General features: G+C 37.6%; 1 pseudogene; it reads left to right on the top strand.

The window, feature by feature from the left end:
* The first annotated feature begins 1290 nt into the window (after positions 1 to 1290).
* Positions 1291 to 1862, top strand: LOC108318072 (annotated as a pseudogene).
* Positions 1863 to 10132: the final 8270 nt, after the last annotated feature.

Genomic DNA, 10132 nt, shown 5'->3' with positions numbered 1-10132 from the left:
TGAACTCTTTACCTCAAGTGATCCACACACCTTGGCCTCCCAAAGTGCTGACATTACAGGTGTGAGCCACGATACCCAGCCCCCTATTTCTTTTCTTTTCTTTTTTTTTTTTTTTTAAAAAAAAGATTTATACCTATTTGGTCTTCAGTTGTTCATTGCTATTATATAGATAGACATTTCATATCTGCATGCTGACATTGTATCAAGCAACTTTGCTACATTCACTTAGTATTTATAGGAACTTCATTTGGATATACCTTGGAGTTTCCTACATGGATAATCATGTCATCTGTAAGGAAGGATAGTTTTATCTCAGTATTGAAGATGAGTGATAAAAGATTCTTGCTTTGTTCCATTTTGGAGTGCAAAGTTTTCAGTCTTTCCCTGTCAAATATTTGTAGCATTTAACTACAGTATTTATGGTATTGATACTGGATATGGTGTTCTGGGATTCAGGCTGCCTCTAAGTCCAGGCTGGGATATATTAAAGGAATAAAAACCAAGAAAACTCACCACTATAGTAATGATTCTTCAACTTTTGGTTTCCTTTTCCAATCCTTTTGTTACTATTTACTTTTCAGAGTCCTCAGATAGCTGCTTCATGCATTCTTTCCAGGATTTTTTGTTGCATTCAATGTGAGTGACAGGGTGGAATGTGCCTACTTTATCTTAACTGGAACCAGAACCGAATGATCACTTACATATCCTTCACTAAGCATTGTATTCTACATGAAAGTTAATTCAGAGGAATCCCAGTTCCACAGTCAGTCCTAACATATGTAGACTCAGCTGTAGACTCGTGTGGAGCCACATTTATTTCAGGAGTAAGTTTGTAAAGTTTTGGAACAGTGGGCGCTTGCTTAGGGTGCAGTTCATTCCTCGAATCTCTGTTGTACTACATATTCCTATTTAAATGGTAGATATGAAATAAATGATGATAGTTTAGTGAGTTGAAGGTGAAGAATCAGAACCTGAGTTACTTAAATCTGTTACTTATGTGCCCTCTTAGAGGTTTTATTTATGTTAAAAATTTTAAACAGTAGAACAAAGTGTGAATTCTGAGGTGCAATATTTTTGTTTGGTATGCATGGTGCAGTTCAGGTAAAAATGGGAGATATTAATCTCAAATTTTTACGTGTCTCTTGTATAATTATTCTCCGAACTTTTAGAATTCACATTTAGAGTTCACATTTTCAGAAGTGTTTTGAATGTGTGACATTTGTTCAAACTTTGTTTAAAAATTATCCATTCGGTTGGTGATTACGGAAGAAAAAGGAGTATGGCATGATCATGGGGAAGCAAAAGAAAACAAAGAAGTATGTGCCATGAAGCGAATTCTTAGCCTCAGAGATCAGAAGATTAAAGAAAATGATAGATTAAAACCTAAAAAGAAAGAAAAGAAAGATCCCAGCACATTAAAGGAAAAAGAAGTTCCCCAACACCCTTTCTGCTTATTTTTCCAATATAATACACAGCTGGTCCCACCTTACCACATCCTCCTTGATACCAACTTTGTCAACTTTTCCATAAAAACCAAACTGTACTGTCTATATGCCAAGTATATCCCTTGTATAACTGATTGTGTAATGGTTGAAATTGAGAAATTGGGACAGAAGTATCAAGTGGCTCTAATGATTGCCAAGGATCCAAGATTTGGATCCAACGATTACTATGTACACACAAAGGCACCCATGCAGGTGACTGCTTAGTACAGAGGGTAATTCAGCATAGTGTTACATTGTGGCCACAGTTGACCAGACCTTTAAAGAAGAATCCTTAAGATTCCTGGAGTTCCTATAATGTACATTTTTAACCATAGATACAACATTGAACAGATGCCAGATGATTATGGAGCCCCTTGATTTTAATTCTTACAAATCACAGTTCCTTTGCCTTTCTTTGATCAACATTCTCTTGTTATGAATTATTATTCTGTTGACCTATTTGGTCTATTATGATCTGAGGATGGTTAAACATGCTCACTCTATTTTTTTTTTTTTTTTTTTTTAGAAGAAGTTTCGCTCTTGTTGCCCAGGCTGGGGTGTGATGGCGCGATCTCGGCTTGCTGCAGCCTCTGCCTCCCAGGTTCAGGCAGTTCTCCTGCCTCCTCAGTCTCCCTCCCAAATGGCTGGGATTGAGAGCATGGACCACCATGCCGAGAATGGGTTTTTTGTTTGTTTGGTTTTGGTTTTTTTTTTTGGTATTCTTAGTAGAGACAAATACTTTTGTATTTTTCGTATAGAAAAATATGTCTCAGCCTCCCTGGGTGTTGAGATTACAGGTGTGGGCCACCGTGCATGGCCTGCTCACTTTTGATGCTATTTTGAAATTGATATTTTGTCTCAAAAATCTTAGGCCAGGTATGATGGCTCATGTCTCAACACTTTGGGAGGCTGAGAGGGGCTGACTACCTGAGGTCAGTAGTTCGAGACCAGCGTGAACAACATGGCGAAACCCCATATCTACTAAAAATAGAGAAAAAGTTGGCTGGGTATGGTGTCACATGCCTGGCTGCTGGGGAGGTTGGCTGGGGTCCTGGCTGCTGGGGAGGCTGAGGCAGGAGAGTCGCTTGAACCCAGGAGGCAGAGGTTGCCGTGGGCCAGGATTGTGCCACTGCATTCCAGCCTGGGTGGCAGAGTGAGACTGTCTCAAAAAAAAAAAAAGTTTAATGATGGTCAAAGGATACAAAATCTCAGATGGGAAGAATATGTTTTATACTTTTTTGACTTCCGTTGTACAGTGTGGTACATACACTTAATGGAGTATTATACATTTCAAAATTGATGTTCTCATCACAGAAATGTATTTGAAGTATTGGATATGTTAACTAGCTTGATTTAATTATTCCACATTGTATCCACAATTTATGACATCACTTTAGAACCCACAAATTTATGTAATTATAAATCATCAATTTACAGTAAAAAATTCTGTTGCATCTTTTTAGAAAAAGAATTATCCATTCTTTTCAATCTGTCCTTATCTATAAAAAATTCTGCCAAATGTAGTTATAACAGTGAAACAGACTATACCAGGCAAATGAAGCTGTGTGCATAGTAAGGAAAATTTGTTTTTATTTTTTTATTTAACTTTTAAGTTCAGGGATACATGTGTGCAGGTTTTTTATATAGGTAAACTCATGACATGGGGGTTTGATGTACAGATTATTCCATCACTCAGGTACTCAGACTAGTACCCAATAGTTATGTTTTCTGCTCTTCTCCCTCCTTCCAGCCTCCATCCTCTGATAAGCCCCAGTGTCTGTTGTTTCCCTCTATGTGTCCATGTGGTCTCATTATTTAGCTTCTACTTATAAGTGAGAACATGTGGTGTTTGGTTTTCTGTTCCTGAGTTAGTTTGTTAAAGGTAATGGCCTCCAGCTCCATCTATGTTCCTGCAAAGGACAAGATCTCATTCTTTTTATGGCTGCATAGTATTCCATAGCATACATGTACCACATTTTCTTTGTCCAGTCTACTGTTGATGGGCATTTAGGTTGATTCCATGTATTTACTATTGAGAATAGTGCTGCAATGAACCTATGAAGGCTTGCATGTCTTTATGATAGAATGACTTATATTCTTTTGTGTATATACCCAGAAATGAGATTGCTGGGTCAAATGGTATTTCTGTCTTTAGGTCTTTGAGTAATTGCTACACTGTCTTTCACAAGGAACTAATTTACACTCCCACCAACACATATATGCGTTCTCTTTTTTTAACAACCATGCCAGTATCTGTTGTGTTTTGACTTTTTAATAATAGGCATTCTGTCTGGTGTGAGATAGTATCTCGTTGTGGTTTTGATTTGCTTTTCTCAAATGATCAGTGATGTTGAGCATTTTTTTATGATTGTTGGCTGCATGTATGTCTTCTTTTGAAAAGTGTTCATGTCATTTGCCCACGTTAATGGGGTTGTTTGTTGTTATTTGTAAATTTGTTTAAGTTCCTGATAGATTCTATTGTGGATAGCATTACTGTGAATATTAGACCTTTGTCAGATGCATAGTTTGCAAAAATTTTCTCCCATTCTCTAGGTTGTCTGTTCACTCTGTTGATAGTTTCCTTGGGTGTCCAGAAGCTCTTTAGTTTAAATAGAACCCATGTGTCAATTTTTGCTTTTGTTGCAATTGCTTTTGGTGTCTTCATCATGAAATCTAAGTCCAGAATGGTATTACCTAGGTTGTCTTCCAGGGATTTTATAGTTTTAGGTTTTCCATTTAAGTCTTTAATTCATCTTGAGTTAATTTTTGTATATGGTATAAAGAAGGAATCCAATTTCAATCTTTTGCATATGGGTAGACAGTTATCCCAGCACCATTCATTGATCAGGGAATCCTTTCTCCATTGCTTATTTTTGTCAGCTTTGTTGAATATCAATAGTTGTAGCTGTGTGGCCTGATTTCTAGGCTCTCTGTTCTGTTCCATTACTCTATGTGTCTGTTTTTGTACCAGTACCATGCTGTTTTGGTTACTGTGGCCCTGTAGTATAGTTCGAGTGCGGTTGGGTTGCCTTAACTCTTCAGGCTTTTTTTGTTTTTGGTTCCATGTGAATTTTAAAATAGTTTTTTTCTAGTTCAGTGAAAAATTTCAATGATAGTTTAATAGGAATAACATTAAATTTATGAATTGCCTTGGGCATTATGGCCATTTTAATGAGATTCATTCTTCCTATTGATAAACATGGAATGTTTTTCCATTTGTTTTTGTCATCTCTAATTTTTTTGGAGCAGTGTTTTATAGTTCTCATTGTAAAGATTGTTCACCTCCCTGGTTAGCTGTATTCCTAGGTATTGTATAATTTTTTTGTGTGGCAATTGTGAATGGGATTGTGTTTCTGATTTGGTACTTGGTTTGGCTGTTGGTGTATAAGAATGTTAGTGATTTTTGCACATTTATTTTGTATTCTGAGACTTTGCTGAAGTTGTTTATCAACTTAAGGAGCTTTTGGGCTGAGACTATGGGTTTTTCTAGATACAGGATCATGTCGCCTGCAAACGGGTAGTTTGACTTCTTCTCTTCTTATTTAGACTCCCTTTATTTCTTTGTCTTGCCTGACTGCCCTGCCCAGGACTTCCAATACTATGTTGAATAAGAGTGGTGAGAGAGGGCATTCTTGTCTTGCTTCAAGTTTTTGGCCATTCAGTATGATGTTAGCTGTGGGTTTGTCATAGATGGCTCTCATTATTTTGAGATATATTCCTTCAATATCTAATTTATTGAGAGGTTTTAACATGAAGGGATGTTGAATTTTATTGAAAGCACTTTTTGCATCTATTGAGACAATCATGTGGTTTTGTCTTTAGTTGTGTTTATGTGATGAATCACACTTATTGATTCGCATATGTTGAACCAAACTTGCATCCCAGAGATAAAGCCTACTTGATTGTGGTGGATAAGGTTTTTGATGTGCTATTGGATTCAGTTTGCCAGTATTTTGTTGAGGATTTTTGCATCGATGTTCACCATGAATATTATAGGCTAAAATGGGTTTTGTTTTTATCTTATTTTGTTTTGTTTTTTGTTTTTCCATCTCAACCAGGATTTGATATCAGGATGATGCTGAACCTGTAGAATGAGTTAAGGATAATTCTTTCCTCTTCAATTTTTTGTGATAGTTTCAGCAGGAATGGTACCAGCTCTTCTTGGTACATGAGGTAGCATTCAGCTATGAATCCATCTGGGCCTGGGCTTTTTCTTGTTGGTAGGCTATTACTGACAATTTCAGAGCTTGTTATTGGTCTGTGCAGGGATTCAATTTCTTCTTGCTTCAGTCTTGGGAGGGTATATGTGTCCAGGAATTTATCCACTTCTTCTAGATTTTCTTGTTTATGTGCATAGAGATGTTTGTACTATCCTGAAAGTTGGTTGTATTTCTAAGGGGTCAGTGTTAATATCCCCTTTGTTGTTTCTGATTGTGTTTATTTGAATCTTCTGTCTTTCTTCTTTATTAGTCTAGCTAGTGGTCTATCTATTTTATTAATTTTTTTCAAAAGACCAGCTTCCAGGATTTGTTGATCTTTTGAATGATTTCTTGTGTCTCAATTTCTTTCATTTCAGCTCTGATTTTGGTTATTTCCTGTCTTCTGCCAGCTTTGGGATTTGTTTGCTTTTGGTTCTCTAGTTCTTTTAGTTGTGATGTTAGGTTAACATTGACTTTTGAAATACAGTCGTACCTTCAAGATATTGTGGATTCAATTTCAGATGACTGCAATAAAGTGAATATCATAATAAAGCAAGTCACACAAATTTTGGTTTCTCAGTGTGTATAAAAGTTATGCTTATACTATTACCATAGTCTATCAAGTGTGCAATAGCATTATGTCTAAAGAAATAATTTGCATACCTTAATTGAGAACGCTTAATTGCTAAAAAAATGCTGGTGATCATTTAAGTCTTCAGTAAGTCACTTTTTTTTCTTTGCTTGTGGAGAGTCTTGCTTCAGTGTTGATGGCTGCTGACTTATCAGGTTGGTAGTTGCTGAAAGTGGAGGTGGTCGTGGCCGTTTCTTAAAATAAGATGAAAATAAAGTTTGCCACATCAATTAACTCTTCCTTTCATGAAAGATTTCTCTATAACTTGCAGTGCTCTTTGATGACATTTTACCCACCATAGGCATTCTTTCAAAATTGAAATCAGTCCTCTCAAGCCCTGCCAGTGCCTTCTCATATAAGTTTAAGTAATATAATAAATTCTTTCTTGTCATTTCAACAATGTTCACAGTGTCTTTACCAAGAGTAGTTTCAATCTCAAGAAACGATTTTCTTTGCTTGTCCATAAGAAGCTTCTCATCCACTGAAGTTTTATCAGGAGACTGCAGCAATTCAGTCACATTGTCAGGTATGACTTCGACTTCTAGGTCTCTTGCTGTTTCCACCACATCTGTAGTTACTTTCTCCTCTCATGAACCATGAATGTTTTTAACGGCATCTAAAATGGTGAATCCTTTCCAAGAGGTTTTCTATTTATTTTGCCTAGATCTATCAGAAGATTTGCTATGTATGGCAACTATAATAGTCTTACAAAATTCATTTCTGAGGCTGGGTGTGGTGGCTCATACCTGTAATCCCAGCACTTTGGAAGACTGAGGCGGGGGGATCACTTGAGATCAGGAGTTCAAAACCAACGTGGCCAACAGACTGAAACGGTGTTTCTACTAAAAATATAAAAGTTAGCCAGGCACGGTGGTGCATGCTTTTAATCCCAGCACTTTGGGAGGCTGAGGTGGGGGGATCACTTGAGGTCAGGAGTTCAAAACCAACCTGGCCAACATGGTGAAACCCAGTCTCTACTAAGAATATAAAAATTAGCCAGGCACAGTGGTGCATGCTTGTAATCCCAGCACTTTGGGAGGCCAAGGTGGGCAGTCACTTGAGGTCAGGAGTTCGAGACCAGCCTGGCCACCATGTTGAAACCCCATCTCTACTAAAAATATGGAAAAAAATTAGCCAGGTGTGGTGGCAGGTATCTGTAATATCAGCAACTGGAAGGCTGAGACAAGAGAATTGCTTGAACCCAGGAGGTGGAGCTTGCAGTGAGCTGAGATCACATCACTGCACTCCAGCCTGGATGACAGAGTGAGAGTCTGTCTCAATAAATAAATAAATACATAAATAAATAAATAAATAAATAAATATATTTCTTAAATAATAAGACTTGAAAGAAAAAATTACTCCTTGCTCCTTGAGCTGCAGAACAGATGCTGAGTTAGCAAGCATGAACACAGCATTCATCTCCTTGTACAACTTCATCAGAACTCTTGGGTGACTAGATGCATTGCCAATTAACAGTAATATTTTGAAACGAATCTTTTTTCCTGAGCAGTAGTTCTTAGCTGTGGGTTTTAAATATTTAGTAAACCATGCTGTGAACAGATGTGCTGTCATCAGGCTTTGTTGTTCCATTGCTAGAGCATAGGCAGAGTAGATTTAGCTTAATATTTAAGGGCCCTAGAATTTTTAGAGTAGTAAATAAACATTGGCTTCAACTGAAAGTCACCATATGCATTAGCTCCTAAAAAGAAAATCAGTTGGTTTTTTGAAGTTTTGAAGCTTTGAAGCCAGGCATTGACTTTTCTCTAGCTTTGAAAGCCCTAGACAACATCTTCCTACAACAGAAGTCTGTTTGGTCTACCTTGAAAATCTGTTGTTTAGTGTAGTCACCTTCAATAACTATCTTAACTAGGTCTTCTGGATAACTTGTTGCAGCTTCTCCATCAGCACTTGCTGCTTCACCTTGAACTTTTATGTTATGGAGTTGGCTTCTTTCCTTAAAGCTCAAGAACCAACTTTTCTAGCTCAAATTTTTCTTCTACAGCTTTGTCATCTCTTTCAACCTTCAGAGAATGGAAGAGAGTTCAAGTCTTGCTCTGGATTAGGCTTTGGCTTAAGCAAATGTTGAGGTTGGTTTGATCTACCCAGACTACAATTACTTTCTCCAAATCAGCAGTAAGACTTTTTTTTTTTTTTTTTAATCATTCATGTGTTCACTGGAGTTTTAATGTCTTTCTAGGACTTTTCCTTTGCATTTACAATTTGGGTAACTGGTGCAAGAGGCCTAGGTTATGGCCTGTTTTGGCTTTTGACGAGGATGATGAGAAGGAGGAAGATGAAGATGAAGAAGATGATGATGAATAAGTTGATTCTAGTGCAGTTTATTTTCTTATCTATAAAGCATTTAACCCCTCTGTATGCAACTCACTCATTTTAAAGAAAAAAATGGAAATTTAAGGCTTTAACATAAATTAATGTAAAGTTTTAATTATCTTTAAAGCATTAATCTTTATGTTTTCCTTTTTAATCTTATAATTTGTGTTTAGTATTATTTTATAATGTCATACTTATACACACAGAGTTCACCAAAAGAAAGTTTTCACTGTCTGCATTTCTTTTCTATTTATTTTCCCCATTACTTTTCATTTTATTTCATAATAATTTCTGAACCTACTTTTTCATATAGAGAAAGGGACTTAAAATGCAATGCCCTGCAGATGTGAAGTATTTGAGGTACATCACTGGTAGAAGACAGCTTTCCCTGCTTGCCACAGGCCCCAAGTGCCAAATTCACACCCCCAAAGACCAGTTCTCTACAAATTACTTTTGTGAGTTGGTGCACAAATATGTCAGCTGCCTTGCCCTTTGTGAATCTGGTGTATTGTGTCACTTTCCAGAGTTTCTCGTGGGATTGAGGTCCGGCTGCTCACTGTGGTGGCCGGTTCAACCACAAACCCAGCATTGGGTCTTCTTCTTTTTTTTTTTTTTCTGTTTCACTGCCTCACTACCCTACTGGTATCTCTAGTATCTCCCAAATAAACTCAGATCCATGTATCCTGGAGGAACCAGTATCATTTAATCTAGAACAGTCCCCAACTTTTTTTTTTTTTTTTTTTTGAGACGGCATCTGGCTCTGTCGCCAGGTTGGAGTGCAGTGGCGCTACCTCGCCTCACTGCAACCTCCACCTCCGGGTTCAAGCTATTCTCCTGCCTCAGCCTCTGGAGTAGCTGGGACTATAGGCGTGCGCCACCACGCCCAGCTAATTTTTGTACTTTTAGTAGAGACGGGGTTTCACCATGTTGGTCTGGATGGTCTCCATCTCTTGACGTCGGCCTCTGCCTCCTCGGCCTCCCAAAGTGCTGAGATTGCAGTCATGACCGCTGCCCCCGGCTCCCAACTTTTTTTTTTTTTTTTTTTAATGCCAGTGATTTACTAAGGAAACAGAGGCAGCTTTCCACTACAATGGCCCATCTTCAGGATTTGTCTGATTGCTTCTTCATGGTATTATTTAACTTTTTCTACTATTCCCTGTATTTCTGGTAACTGGAAGACCCAAAAGATTGCTTAAAGTAATGTAAAGCTTTATTGGTAAGAATATTTCACAGGCAATGTTATTTATATTACATAACATTAGAATGCATGCCGTGGTGGAACTATCAAACATGGCATAACATCTTAACATAGATGTTAAGATCTACCAGTGGGTTCAGGTGGGGATAGTCTGACTCCTTCATTGTTAAGGTGTGTTTTCCACCTTATAACCTCTAATCTGTGAGTTGATAACTTGACACCTCATAAATCTCCAGTTCCCATTGTGGCAGGCAAAATAATGGCCTCCCCTAGACATGTTTATGCCCTA

The sequence above is a fragment of the Cebus imitator genome, unplaced genomic scaffold (genome assembly GCF_001604975.1).
Source record: "Cebus imitator isolate Cc_AM_T3 unplaced genomic scaffold, Cebus_imitator-1.0 Scaffold214, whole genome shotgun sequence".
In the NCBI taxonomy this organism is placed as follows: domain Eukaryota; kingdom Metazoa; phylum Chordata; class Mammalia; order Primates; family Cebidae; genus Cebus; species Cebus imitator.
The sequence above is the reverse complement of the archived record's forward strand: the minus strand, read 5'-3'. Positions and strand labels throughout refer to the sequence as shown.